At 54.3% G+C, this 13,824-nt stretch overlaps 1 long non-coding RNA gene across 1 annotated transcript; it reads right to left on the bottom strand.

Annotated features, from left to right (window-relative positions):
* Window positions 1-5,697: 5,697 nt before the first annotated feature.
* On the bottom strand, window positions 5,698-13,818 carry LOC122440232. Its single transcript, XR_006269070.1, has 2 exons — window positions 10,472-13,818; window positions 5,698-5,744 (listed from the first exon to the last, which is right to left on the bottom strand). It is a non-coding gene; the product is annotated as an uncharacterized LOC122440232 (long non-coding RNA).
* Window positions 13,819-13,824: the final 6 nt, after the last annotated feature.

Below are 13,824 nucleotides of genomic sequence, written 5' to 3' on the forward strand. Positions count from 1 at the left end.
ATCAGAAGCTCAGAGTCTTAACCACTAGACTACCAGGAAAGTCCCTACAATTTTTTTTGAGGAGGGAAAGTCAGTTGATTTACTGCAGAATGTGGTCTTGGATGGAAAAAGGGCATTAGTGGAAAAAACTGGAGAAAAGTGAAGACAGTGTAGGGTTTACAGGTGTTGGTTCCTTGTGACAGATACACCATGGTGATATATGAAAGCACTAGGGGAAGCTGGGTGAAGGGTAGATAGGAAGTCTTTCTAATTTTGGAATCTTTGTAATTTTTCTGTAAATCTAAACTATATCCAAAATAAAACATTTATTTAACCACAAAAAAAAAGCAAAAATTGAGTTTGCATGGGTGTGTACATTTGTGAAATTCATCCAACTCTATATATAATATCTGTATGTTTTATTGTCTATAGCTTATATATTAATCTTAGAAAAACACACAGAAATGAAAACACCTGAAAAAAAAGTTGCTTGACCAAAAGTGCCTAAAAATATGCATACCCTTTGGCCCAGAGATTCCATATCTGGAAATTTATCCAAAGGAAATATTTTGAAATGGTCAAGGTACAGTAACTAGAAAAATGGGTTACAAACTAGTACATTTAAAAGGTCCTGGGACTTCCCTGGTGGTCCAGGGGTTGAGACTGTGCTTCCAAAGTAGGGATACAAGCGGCTCGGGTTCGATTAAGATCCCACGTGCTGCATGGTGTGGCAAACAACAACAACAACAACAAAAAAAAAACCCCAAAATTTAAGGTCCCATTATTCTTAAATATACATACATGTATAATCTTTGTATACACACTGAGGTATCAACAGTGCTTATCTCTACTTGGTGGGATAAGGGTGATTTTTTTTTTCTTGCTTCTCTGATTATTTGAGTTTTTTTCAATTAGTATATATTTCTTTTCTTTAAAAAAGGCGGGGAGGGAGGGTAATTGCACCAGACAGACTATCCTATGAGAGTTTTGTATGGGTTTCCCAGGGTGACTATAGCAAAAATTACCATAAACGTAGTGACTGAAAACAGTGCAAATTAATATTCTTACATTTCCAGAGGTCAGAAGTCCAAAATGGGTGTCTTAGGCTGGTCCCTCCAGAGGCTCCAGGGGAGCACTGGCTCCCGCCTTTTCCAGCTTCTAGAGGTGCCATATCCCTGGCTCACAGCCCCTCCCTCCATCCTCACAGCCAGCAGAGTAGTATCTCCCATCTCTCTGCCTCTGACCCTCCCCCTCCCTCTTACAAGGACCCTGTGATGACATTGGGCCCCTGAGGAATCCAGGATCATCTATCTTGTTAGAAGCCTTAACTTAATACCACCTGCGCATTTCCTTTACCATGGATGTAAGGGAACATCTTCATAGGTTCCAGGCATTAGGATGCAGACGTCCCTGGGAGACCATTATCTTGCCCTCCACAGCTTGTAGGGACAAACCAGGTAGTAAATAGTACAGCTAGGGGGGCTTTCCTGGTGGTCCAGGGGTTAAAACTCCAAGCTTCCAATGAAAGGGTCACAAGTTCGATCCCTGGTCAGGGAACTAAGATCCCACATGTTGTATGGCATGGGCACACACACACACACAGAAAAATGCAGCTAAGATTCTGAAAAAGCTGATGTGATTTCAGGCCACATTAATAGAGGTCTAGCATTCAGCTCAAGGGAGATGGTGGGTCTTACCAAAACATTCCAGGGATGAGACCAGGATGCTGAAAAGAGATAGAGGAAAAGAGAGAGATGACAACCAGGTCTGGTTCACAGAAGTCCTCTGTATGGATTATGGGTGGAAGGTAAAATTGATTCTGAGGTCTTCCCAAAGGAGGGATGGAAGGATGAATGTCAGACATGGTCCCGGTCCTATCTGAGTTCCTCTCATTGCCTGGCATATAGCCCTGGGCTCAGGCAACGGGTGGTACACTTTACTCCTGGGGGCCGGATCAGCACAATATCAAGAGAACCTTCTGGAAGCCTTGTGGGGGTCTTTCCACCAGACTCATTGGGTCAAAGGGCTGACAGGGCTGCCGAGGCCTAAATCAGAGAATCCAGAGCAAAGTTCAATTTCTAAAACTGTGCAGGTGTTTGCACCCCTGTGTTCATCACAGCAGTCCAGAGCAGTCGAGTAGACATATGATGAATAAACAAATTGTGGTACATCCACGCAGTGGAATATTACTCAGCCATAAAAAGGAAGGAGGTTCTGATACCTGCTACAGTGTGGAAGGACCCCCCAAGGTCATGATGTTCAGTGAGAGAAGCCAGACACAGAAGGGTGAATAGAATCTGATTCCACTCACAGAAGGCCCCTAGAGAAATCAAATCCTTAGAGACAGAAGGTAAGATGGAGAGGGGACAGGGTCCGGGGGAGGGGGATGGAGAGTCAGTGTTTCACTAGGACCGAGATTCAGTTTGGGAAGATGAGAAAGTTCTGGAGGTATTTGCCCAACAATGTGAATGTACTGAATGCCACTGAGTTGTGCACTTAAAAATGGTTAAGACAGTAACTTTTGTGTATAATTTAATACAGTGAAAAAAATCCGGGTCTGTTTAAAAAAAAGACTAAAAAAATAAAACCAAAAGAAACTATTTTGGGGCCCAACTTAAGAGAGTCCAGCCGTTTTATTTTGGCAAGTGATGACATTGGAAAGAAAAGAACCCGGGAGCCACCAGCCGCAAGTGCAGAGACAAATGGCTCCCAGCTCGGCTTCTGGAGACTTCCAGCCCTGCCGTGACCACTCACAGGCACACCGCTGGGTTTGTGGGCAGGGACTTTGCCTGTCCCCGGTGCCCCATAGACCCGGAACTGGTACCCTGGTTGCAGCGCAGGCCAGGTGAGCTGCCGGAAGCCCCTGGTTCCCGGGTGGGTGGACGGTCTCCTCCTACCCAGGCTCCTCCCAGGTCCCCAGGGCCCCTCCCAGATGAGCTAACATTTAACCAGCACACCCCGGGGTGGTCAAACCAGGTGTGCAAGTATCAAAATACTTCAGCAGCTGTATTCATGGCCCCCAGCATCACTGAGAAACGTTTCTAAGAAGCAGAGGGTGGGGTGATGGCGGTCCATGCTTTCCTGGGGGGCTAGGGAGCCTCACTTAAGAGATGGAAGTGGTGGTCTGATCTGGCACTGCTGTCCCTCCGTCCCTCCCTCCACCCACCCACCCCTCAGGATTTCCGTCTGTGCAACGGGTCCTTCCAGCCCGAAGCTCCCAGTCTCCACCCAGCATAATAGTGCTGGTCTCCCAGATGCCCCCTCACTCCAGGCTGGGTGACAGCTCCCCGGGGCCTCTCAGGACCTCGAAGGAGTGCTCCAAAGCCGGGGGCCAGCCGGCCTGCCTGCCTTTGGGGTCCACCCCAGAGCCCTGTCTCTGTCCCTCTTTCTGTAGCAGGGTCCCACGAGGGTATTTGCTTAGGGCAAGGGGGTCACATTGGTGGGGACAGGGTGTGTGTGATTTCCCTCACCCCTTGGGGACAACTGTGCTTGTCATATTGGGGGAGCTTCTGGCATGGAGCTGGTGGAGGCCAGGGGTGCCGCTCAGCAGCCCCCCAGTGGCCAGGACAGCCCCAACCCAGAAAACAATTGGTCCCAAGTGTCCACAGTGACCAGGGGGCAGAAACACCAGCCTGGATCTAACATGCCAGCTTGCTTCCTATGCTCTGTAGAGAAGGAAAACCACTGTATTGTGGCCTCAGCTTGACCAGTGGCCCCGTCCCAGCACTGGAGCGGTCCCCCTCCTCCACCCCGACTCCTCCAGCAAAGCCTCCTCCCCACCCCCACACTGTCTCAGGCCGCCTGTCTCCATGTCTGTCTCCAGGCTTGGCTTTTTATCTGTCCAAGGGGTCCGAGGCTGGATATTCAGTGGAGGCAGTCTCCATGGGTCCACTTCACCCGAGGGACCCCGAGTGAACCAGGCCAGTCCTGTGTCCTGCCCCCCACCCCCCAACCCAGGAACTTCTACAAAATGGCAACCCCCCTCCCCAGGGGAGCCTGCAGAGCAGCAGGGGACCACAGCCAGGAAAGGCAGCCGGGGAGCTGAAGAGGAGAACGTGGCAGCCTTGCTGGTCGGCCAGACCTCCCCCTCGGATTCTTCTTTTTTTAAAATCACCGCAATTTAAGGAGCGGCTCCTCCCTCCATCCCGCGGCCCGCCACGTGGGCTGGCCGGAGGAGTCGCCCACTGGCCCGCCTGCCTGCTCTCTCCCTTCGCCAGCTTGGCGGCCAGGCAGTAGCTTCGGTTTCAGTTTGGTGTCACTGGTTTCACTTTCGGGGAGAGAAAGAAGAGAGACAGAGACAGAGACAGAGGGAGGGCAGCCGTATCAGGTGTGGGGGTGGGGGGCGAGGGTCAGCCTCTGCCCTGTCCTGTCCCACCGGGGCCACCGCCTGCCTTGCAGCTCCCTCCTGACCTTTCTCTGAAGGGTGGATTCTGAGAGTAAAGGTCAAGGGGTCAAGGGCAAGTTCCCACTGCGACCTTGGGTTTCACAAGCCACCCTCTTATCCTGGATTCCTTCCCCGCACCATCCCACCCTCAGCCTCCTGTAAAAGTGGGGCTGGGGATCACGTCGGCCCCCATGGGGTGCTGGAAAGATCAAAGCCCTGCTGACCGCTGACCCACGACAGTCTCACAACATCCCCTTAGGGAGGGGGCGGAGCACCGTCCCAGGCAGAACAGGATGTCTGCTGCCTTCACCCAGCAGGGACCCTTGGCCCAGAAACCAGGAAGGAGGCTCTCTCCGTGTGGCTGGAGTCGGGGGTGGGGGTGGGCGGGGAGTCCTCTGGACTCACCTGCAGTGGCTTGGGGCTCCTGTTCTGGCAGAAGTGTCTGGAGGCCCAGTTGCTTTCCAGTAGGCTTGCCTGTCTCCGGACAGTGGTGTGCCCTTGTCCCCCTCACCACTGCTGTTCTTCCTGCAGGGTGGGGGGGTCCACAGCTGACCTCTGGGCCACATATCCACTGCCTTCTGGGCTGGGCTGAGAGCCCTGGATGGCAGGACCTTGGCCCAGTCTTCTCTCCCCAGAACCCTGTTCAGAGCCTGGAAAGGACTCCCCAGACTGGGGAGAAGAGGCCAGGGAGAGTCACCTTGGGGATGTCAAGAACACAGCTCAGGGATTTCCCTGGTGGTTTGGTGGCTTGAGACTCCACATTCCCAATGCAGGGGGCCTGGGTTCAGATCCCTGTTCAGGAAACTAGATCCCATGGGCCGCAACCAAGACTCAGCGCAGTCAAATAAATAAATAAAAAAAAATATTAAAAAAAAAAGCAAACAACTTAGCAAGATAGAATGTGGGCGGAAGTCAATAAGAGACGGTGGTTCGTTTTTAGTATAGCAGCTTTATTGAGATATAATTCACCTATCATACAGTTTACCCACTTAAAGTGTGCAATTCACTGGTTTTGAGGACATTCACCACGTTGTGCAACGGTTCTATCTAATCTTAGAACACTCTCATCACCCCAAAAGGGAACCCCATCCTCATTAGCATCAACCCCATCCCTTCCCCCAGCCCCTGACAACCAGGAACCCACCCTGTGTCTATGGTTCGGCTTGTTCTGCACATTTCCCATCAGTGGAATTACACCCTGTGTGTCCTTCTGTGTCTGCCTCTCTCATTGAGCATTATGTTCTCAGGATCGGTCCACGTGGTGGCGAGTGTCAGGGCTTCTCTCCTTTTCATGGGTGAGTGATGCTCCAGGTGTGGAGGGACCACTTTTTGTGTATCCACTACGCACTGATGAACATTGGATGGTCTGCACTTTGGGCCGCTGTGAATGAAAGCAGGTGTTAACCCAAGTAGATGTTGATAGGTGCATGTCAACCCACCATAACTGATGTCTGGGGACCCCAAGTTTTCTGGGCGATTAGGGTGAGCACACTCTAAAAGCCACAGAGACAAGGAGCACCCCCCAGGGGCAAGCCTGGCGCCCAGACTCCCTGGGTCTCTGCTGGATGCTGGGGAAACCTCTTGCCCACCCCTACCCTGGCTGGTTCCACGGGGAACCCAGAACTTCAAAAGGGAGCGTTTGAGAACCTCCCAGAACCTCAGGGGCCAACCCGGAGCAGCAGCAGGGCCGGCAGTCTGGGAACACCGGCCGGAAAGCGGCCACTCCCTTTTAATGAGGAGAAGAGCTGGGCTGGGGGTGGGCAGGACGCGGCCGGGGAGGAGAGGGGCGGGGAGAGGAGAGGAGCGGCAAGAGGAGGGGGAGGAGGGGGGAGAGAGGAGGAGCGCGGGGGCGGGGCTTCCTCAAAGGGCAGGTAGGCAGGCGGCTTCCTCGCACCTGTGCCTGGCTTCCCGACTCTCTTTTGGCGGGTCGCCCCTAGCGCAGGGAAGGAGGAGGAGGAGTGAGGGGAGTGACACAGGACCCCGTTCCTGTCACTCCGGAGCCACTTCCTGCTCTTTAATGTGGGGGTAAAGAGGAGACAGCGCACCTCCGGGTTCACACATCACAGGGAGACCCCAGCCCTCTGTGTGGAGGCGGATCCCCCTCGCCCCGCCCTCTCCTCCAGCCCAACTCCAGGTGCGGGGAGACCCCTCCCCCGCAGCTCTTCACGTGCTCACTGGGCATCTGTACAACATCTTTGGGGAGATAACCGCCTTTTTTTTTAAATGTAAATATTATTTTAGATGTACTTCCATAGCATGACCTATCGGTATGAAACAGGATTTTTTTTTTTTTTTTTTTTTTTGGCCGCTCCAGCAGCTTCCCCGATAGCTCAGCGGTAAAAGAATTTGCCTGCAATGCAGGAGACGGGTTTGATCCCTGGGTGGGGAAGATCCCCTGGAGAAGGAAATGGCAACCCACTCTCGGTTTCTTGCCTGGAAAATTCCATGGACAGAGGAGCTTGGCGGACTACAGTCCATGGGGCGGCAAAGAATCAGACACGACTCAGTGACTGAGCACACACCCACGCACTTGGGATCTTAGTTCCCTGACCAGGAGTGGAACCCTGGTTCCCTGCACTGGAAGTGCCCAGTCTTAACCACCGGACTTCCAGGGGAGACCAGATACCGGCCTTTTTAATTGTGGGGATTCTTTTGGTTGCTAAGGTATAAGGATTATTTTTTCTTTCTTTTGTTTTGTTAGTTAAGGATTCTGTATCTCTTTTGGCATAGACCTGTCTCCCCTACAGGATTTACAAACACTTTCTCCCCCTCTGAGGGCTTTCTCTTCACTCTCCCGATGGTGTCCTTTTTGGTGCACCCAAATTTTAAATTTTGATTAAGTCCAAGTTCATTTATGTTTTCTTTTGCTGCTTGTGCACTATGTGTCATGGTGAAGAATCTATTGCCAAGTTCAAGGCAAGATGAAGATGGGAGATGGGAAGGTCAAGGTGCAGTTTTGCTGAGGGTTTTATGTAACACGGGGGTCTGTCGGTCCTTGGCAGCAGGGCTGGAAAGGGTGCCTGAAGCTTAAACAGGAGTTGGGAGTGGGGAGAGGGGGAATGGGAGAGGAATTCCAGAACAGGGAACAGCAGGTGCAAAGACAGGGAGCCAAGAGTGAGTGAAAGACTTGCACTGCCTTTTCCCTTCCTCCCCCCCTCCCCCACTACCCTCCTTCCTACCCCATCTCTCCCCTCCTCCTCCCTCCCCACCCCCCCTTCCTTCTCCCCTCCCTCTTTCCCTCCCACCCCTCCTCCCTGACTCTGACCCCTGGGCAGCCCCTACCCCTGTACACTGGTCCCCTCACAGGCATCAGGGTTAGGGGGGCTAATGTGGCTGCCCTTGAAATCTCATTGGTCTCCACTGCAAAATCCAAGGCTGTTAAGGAAGAAAGGAGATGGGTGTCCAGGCAGGGGAGAGGGCAGTGGGCTGACCCTGTGCATAAACTTGTAGGTGAGTGTGGTGGTGGCGAGCACCCCAGCCACAGGGGAGGGTTATGGGGGCTCCGAGAAGGCAGAGAGGCCTCCTCAGGAGACACCCACAGGAACTTCCCTGGTGCTCCAGTGGCTAAGATTCTGAGCTCCCAATGCAGGGGAGCCAGGTTCAATCCCTGGTCAGGGAACTAGACCCCACATGCCCCAGCTAAGACCCAACACAGCCAAATAAATAAATAAAAATAAATATTAAAAAAAAAAAAAGGACTGCAGTGCAATGCTGGTGCCTGGAGGTGGGTGTGGTCTTCTGGGAGGAAGAGGGGACAGGGGGACAGGACGTAAGGGGCCTCCACCTGAGGCAGGCAATACCAGGACGAGGGTATTCGTGGTATGACTGGTCCGGTCTGGATCCCCAGGAAGGTTTTGCAGGGTGGGGTCTCTGGTCCAAGGCCTTGTCCTGTTCTGTGGGCCCAGCTCTCTCTGTGACTTTTTCTTTTAATATTTATTTTTAAAAATTTATTTGGCTGCACAGAGTGTTAGTGTGGCATTCAGGGTTTTTAGTTGTGATATGTGGGATCTAGTTCCCTGACGAGGGATGGAACCCAGTCCGCCTGCATTTGGGAGCATGCTGTCTTAGCCCCTGGACCACCAGGGAAGTTCCAAAGTTCCAGCTTCTTAGCCAGATATCCTAGTGACCCGGCTCCCTACTTGGCCACCACCTGGTCCCACACCCAAGGCCAGTGGAGTTTGAAATGAAGACAGGCTTCTGTTCATCTGGTAGGCAGCCAACATCCTAGTCTCTGTGACCTCCGCCACCCTATCTGCCACCTCCAGAATGAAACAGTCCATAGGAGGCACGGTGGAGGCAGATCTTCTGAAGAGCTGAGGCCCCCTTTGGGGCCCACTAGGAGAGTGGTCATTGCTCTGCTGGAGGTGGTGAAAGATTTTGCACCCTATCCCATGGACAGAGGAGCCGGGCGTGCTACGGTTCATAGGGTCACAAAGAGTCGAACATGACTGAAGCGACTTAGCAGCACCCATCACCACGCTCTTGCTCACATGGGTTCTCCTGTCAGACGATGCCCACTCTCCCCCCCCAAGGACTCTCAACGTTGACACCCAGTCCATGGCCTCCTGCCTAGCGCTGCCCTAATGCTGTGAGCTCATTCCAGCGCGCAGGGCGTGGAGGTGTGGGGAGGGTCAGCATCTGTCTGGGAGAGTAGGAGCCTCTGGACAGGTCCCAGGTCACGAGGGCTCAGGGAGGGAAGCGCGAGGGGGTGGGGTGGGGGGGCGGTTACCTGTTCTGAGCAACTCATGGGGTGTGGCCAGGGTGAAGGCAAAGGGAATTCGGGATGTTCAAGAGAGGGTCTGCTTCCTTCTTGGGGGGGCGGGGGTCAGCAGTAGCCATCTCATTTAGTCCGCGGTGATGACCCCTCCTTTCAGGGGGCGTGTCCTCCCCAGGGGTGGGTTCAGGGGAGGGATGGGGGCGGGGAGGAGACAGCTGCGGGCCCCGGTCCCTCCCTCACCTGGGGCCTGGCTCTGATTCTCCAGGTGCTTCTCCACCAGCCTCTCTGAGTCCCCGGGGAAGGCTGGGCAGAAACCTGAGCCTCGGTTCAGGCTGCCGAGGGGCCTGGCCTCTTCCTCCGCCCTCCTTCCTCCTCCAGAGCCACCTTGCCTTTACCACGGGGACTGCAAACCGGTCCTCCACCCACCTGGCCTGTGGCTCTGAGGTGTGGCCTCCAGCCCCGGGAGGCCCCAGGGCCAGCACACCTGGTCAGCTGGGAGCTGCCGCCCCAGGGGAGGCGGGGCGAGGCCCGCAGGGCCCCTGCTGGTTTCGTTTTGAGGCGGTCCCTTCCCCTTCCTCACTCCCACTCCGCCCACCCGACACCCCCCTCCCCCCGCTTTCTGGGAAACCCAGTGGCAGCTTCTTCTGAACTGAACTCTGTTAACCCGGACTCCACGAAGTTCCGCCTCCCGGGACCAGAGGTTTCCTGCTCGCACAGACCTCTAAGCCCCGGGCCGGCTGAGCACCCTTCTCCTGACTCTCCACCTTCCAGAAGGTTCTGGAACCTTCCTGCCACAGTGTCCCCAACTCTGGACACAGGACACCTGGTAGAGTCAGGCAGGGCTGCCCCGGACAGAGAAGACCCAGTCTGACCTCCACTGCTACAGGACGGTGCCCTCCTACACCACCGGATTCCGGGAGGGGCGTGGGCCCAAACCAGCTTCCTCCCTCTGCTGCGGATGCCAGGCCGGGTTACTTTCTGCAAGGCCCCTTGTGGGCACAGTGAGGGTGAAACAGCATCCCTGGCTCCACCCACTGGATGCCAGGAGCTCCCCACCCCCCTGTCGTGATATTCACAGATGTCCCCAGACACCAGTGTCCTCTGGATTAAGGAGGCAAGACTGTCCCCACTGAGACCCAGCTGGGAGAGTACAGAGCTGTCTCTGGCCACGTGTGGCCAGAGCTGGAGATGCAGGACATCTGAATTCAGATGCACCTTGAAGGCAAAACATAGAGCACTGCAGACTCTGTACCTTCTTCCTCCCCCCACAAAAAAAGCAATAGACCAGACAAATATTTCATGTTGATTGTGAAGTGCAATCCTAATATTTCGCTATAACGGGTTAAATAAAACACATCATCAAATTACCTTCACCTGTTTCTTTTCCTTACCTCGTTTTAAACGTGATCAGTGAGGAAATTTAAGTTTTGCTTGCAGTTGGATGACGCACGTGTGTCCTGGTGATATCAGCAGGCACACAGGCACAGAGCCACCTGGAATCTGCCTGCTGGTTCTAAGCACCTTTTTTCCTTCCATTTTCCCCCTGCCCCACCCTTAGGCTTCCCTGGTGGCTCAGGTGGTAAAAATCCACTTGCAATGGGGGAGACCTGGGTTCGAACCCTGGGTTGGGAAGATTCCCCTGGAGAAGGGAATGGCTACCCACTCCAGTATTCTGGCCTGGAGAATTCCATCTACAGAGAAGCCTGGCAGTCCATGGGGTGGAAAAGAGTCAGACACGACTGAGCAACTTTCACACCACCCCTGGAATGCCTTTAATGCTCAGAGAAGGGAGTGCGAAGTTCCCAGGGCAAGGGCCGGTCCCACTTGAGAAGTCCTGTTGGTGGAAGCCAACAGGCATTCAGCCGTGACCCTAAGCTTTTTAGATGGCTCCTGCCCCACAGCTGGGGTTGATAGGAGAAGCCTAAACTGAGCCAGCTTTTCTGGCTTCTCACTTATTCCAAGGTCATCTGTGAGTTGCTCAGGGCTCAGAACCGTGCAGAGACAGAGCCTGCTCTCTGGGGACACAGGGGACAACACACACGGTCTTGCAGTGCTGTTGTTTTTCAGTTGCTCAGTCGTGTCCGACTCTTTGCGACCCCATTGACTGCAGCACGCCAGGCTTCCCTGTCCTTCACTGTCTCCTGGAGTTTGCTCAAACTCATGTTCATTGAGTCGCTGATGCCATCCAACCATCTCATCCTCTGTCACCCCCTTCTTCACTTGCCCTCAATCTTTCCCAGCATCAGTGTCTTTTCCAATGAGTTGGCTCTTCGTATCAGGTGGCTAAAGTATTGGAGCTTCAGCTCCAGCATCAGTCCTTCCCACTGCTGTTTAATAAGAGAACTTCGACCTGAAGAGAAACTTGCATCAAGATGCTGGGTGTCTTCTTCCAAACCAAGTACACACACACAAAAGGCCCCAAAACCCCCCAAAGTGAAGAAAACTCAAACCCCAAGTGAGAAAACACCCAACAGGTGAGATTCTGAAGCCCTCGGATTCATTTCCTGATTGATATGAGGTCAGAGGGGCGCTGGGGGCCCCTGGACATGGCAGTTGTGTCACCTCACGCCCTTGGCCATCTCAGGGTTTAAGGAACAGCCAAGAGGAACCTTGACACAGAACAGTCTTTCACAAGAAGCTGGGGATGGGCCTGGGAGTACTCGACAGCCTGAGTCTGCCTTCTGCCTGGACCCCCACGTCAGGAAACCCCCAGAGCAACAGAAGTTACACATTTCAGGGATAAGAGCCTGCCCCTTCGCAGGAGAGGACTTCGGCAGGACAGGGGACGGCATCCCTAAGCCAGTCTCTGGCCACCAGGTTGTGGGGAGCAGCCAGGGTTGGACCCCCCACGAACTCAGAAGAGATGGGGTGTCAGAGCAGAGGGTGCCAGTCTAGGGACATTTTCAGGGGGCAGGATAGAGAGGAGACCTCAGGCTGTTGAAAGTCACTTTCATCGTGGTCTCCAGGGCTCCGGTATGTTCCTGGATGAGCCTCCGAGTGGGAAAAGGGAGAAGCCATGTGTTGCTGGTCTTTTCCCTAGGGCCCTTGGGGATGGTGAAGTGACACAGCAGGCAGTGGCTGCGAGGAGCTGATGGGCTGGGGGAGGCGCCTGCTTTTGAATCCTCCTCTCGGAGCTCCCTTACCCCCACCTACCCCAAATTCTCCGGTACCCCTAGGACCCTTACCAACGTGGTCTCTTTCTCCTTGCAAGTGGCCGTCGGCCCTGTTAACAGAAAGCAGTCAGGCCCAAAGCCTGACTGTACAGGATTGGCCCAAAGATGGGCCTGTCTGTGACCGCCAGTGCTGGGCGCCCACGGGCCAAGATGCTGAGTCACAGTTCACCCGTTAGGTCCCCTTCCCCCTCTGAGGCTCTGGAGGGAGCCAGGGTGCCCACAGAGCCACACCTCTGCCACTTTTAGTTATCTTTTTTATTCTTTTCTAAATTAGGTGAGATTTCAGAGGCAACCATGAAGTGGCAGAAACCTGGTTGGAAGAGCTACCAACTTGTCTTCTCTTTGGTGACCACAGAGCGGGGAAAAAAACACATAAGAGACTAGCAGGGTCTCCCAGAGAAGAAAAGGATCCAGCAGCTCCCACAGGGCCACACGCCCCCATCTTCTGCAGCCCCCTCTCCAGAAATGCAGGGCCGGTGTGGCTCACCCCAGGCCCATTGCCCTCGGAGAACCTTCCTCTGAAACTTATCACAGATAAATATCAACTTGTTTCAAGCCTTCAGGAAGTATTGGGGTCGGGGGGAGGCTCAGAGCTTCATCTTCGCAGAGCTGGGAGGAGGGGAAGCCTTAGAAGAGGCCCTGCCCTCCACCACTTCCTACCGCCGATGGCTGAGGCGGCCTCCACCATCGGAGGAGGGACAGCCCTGAAGGTGGAAAGGCTGGGTGTCAGCTTCAAGCCTCACGCAGACCATGGCAGGGGGCCTGGCTGGGCACCCCAATGGACACTGGGAGCCAGGACAACCTCACAGCCGCCGACTCATTTCTCATCAGTTGCGGCTGGACAGTTCAAGGCCCCAAGAGTGACGTGCCCCATGTGGTCACTTCTGATTTGCTGGGCAAGTAGAGGTGACACAGAGCCGCCCGCCCACATCTGTCGGGCGGCAGGCGTGGGGGGAGCGGCCTTATCTGCACAATCTGCTGGGGTTTCAACCACACGACAGCTTGGAAACCCAAGGCTTCCTTTCTGTCGAGTGAGTGTCAGCTCAGGCTGCTGTCAGGAGAGTCTGCTCCCCGAAGCACAGGAGGGGACAGGCGGGTACCTCCTGGGGGGCAGGTCACATTCTGCCAAGGACAGGCTGTGCAGCCAGAGGCAGGAGAAGCTTGGGGAGAGGATCCCACGACAGCCATTGGGGACCCGACTGTTCTTCTGGGCTGGGGGGACCACCTCCAAGGGACAGACGCCAGGCGAGGGGCACACATCCACCCCAAGATGGCACCCCCTCTCTAGGGGCTGCTCCGAGGCCTCACAGCTTGGAAAGGAGCAAAGCCAGTGCCCAAAACCATCTCCATCTCCTGGGGGTTGGGCCTGGTGGAGCCCAGGTTGACCCTGGTGGAGGCGTCCACCCTGGTTGGACGGGGATCGAGACCCCAAGAACAAGGAACAAGAAGCACAACTGGCACATTTACTTTTTCTTTCCCTGTTTTGTTTTTTTTTTTTCTTTTTTCTTTAAACCTAAGGAAGCAGGATCTGAGAAGACAGCACAGCAGTATCGGCCTCCCTGGGCCTGAGG

The sequence above is a fragment of the Cervus canadensis genome, chromosome 4 (genome assembly GCF_019320065.1).
Source record: "Cervus canadensis isolate Bull #8, Minnesota chromosome 4, ASM1932006v1, whole genome shotgun sequence".
Lineage (NCBI taxonomy): Eukaryota > Metazoa > Chordata > Mammalia > Artiodactyla > Cervidae > Cervus > Cervus canadensis.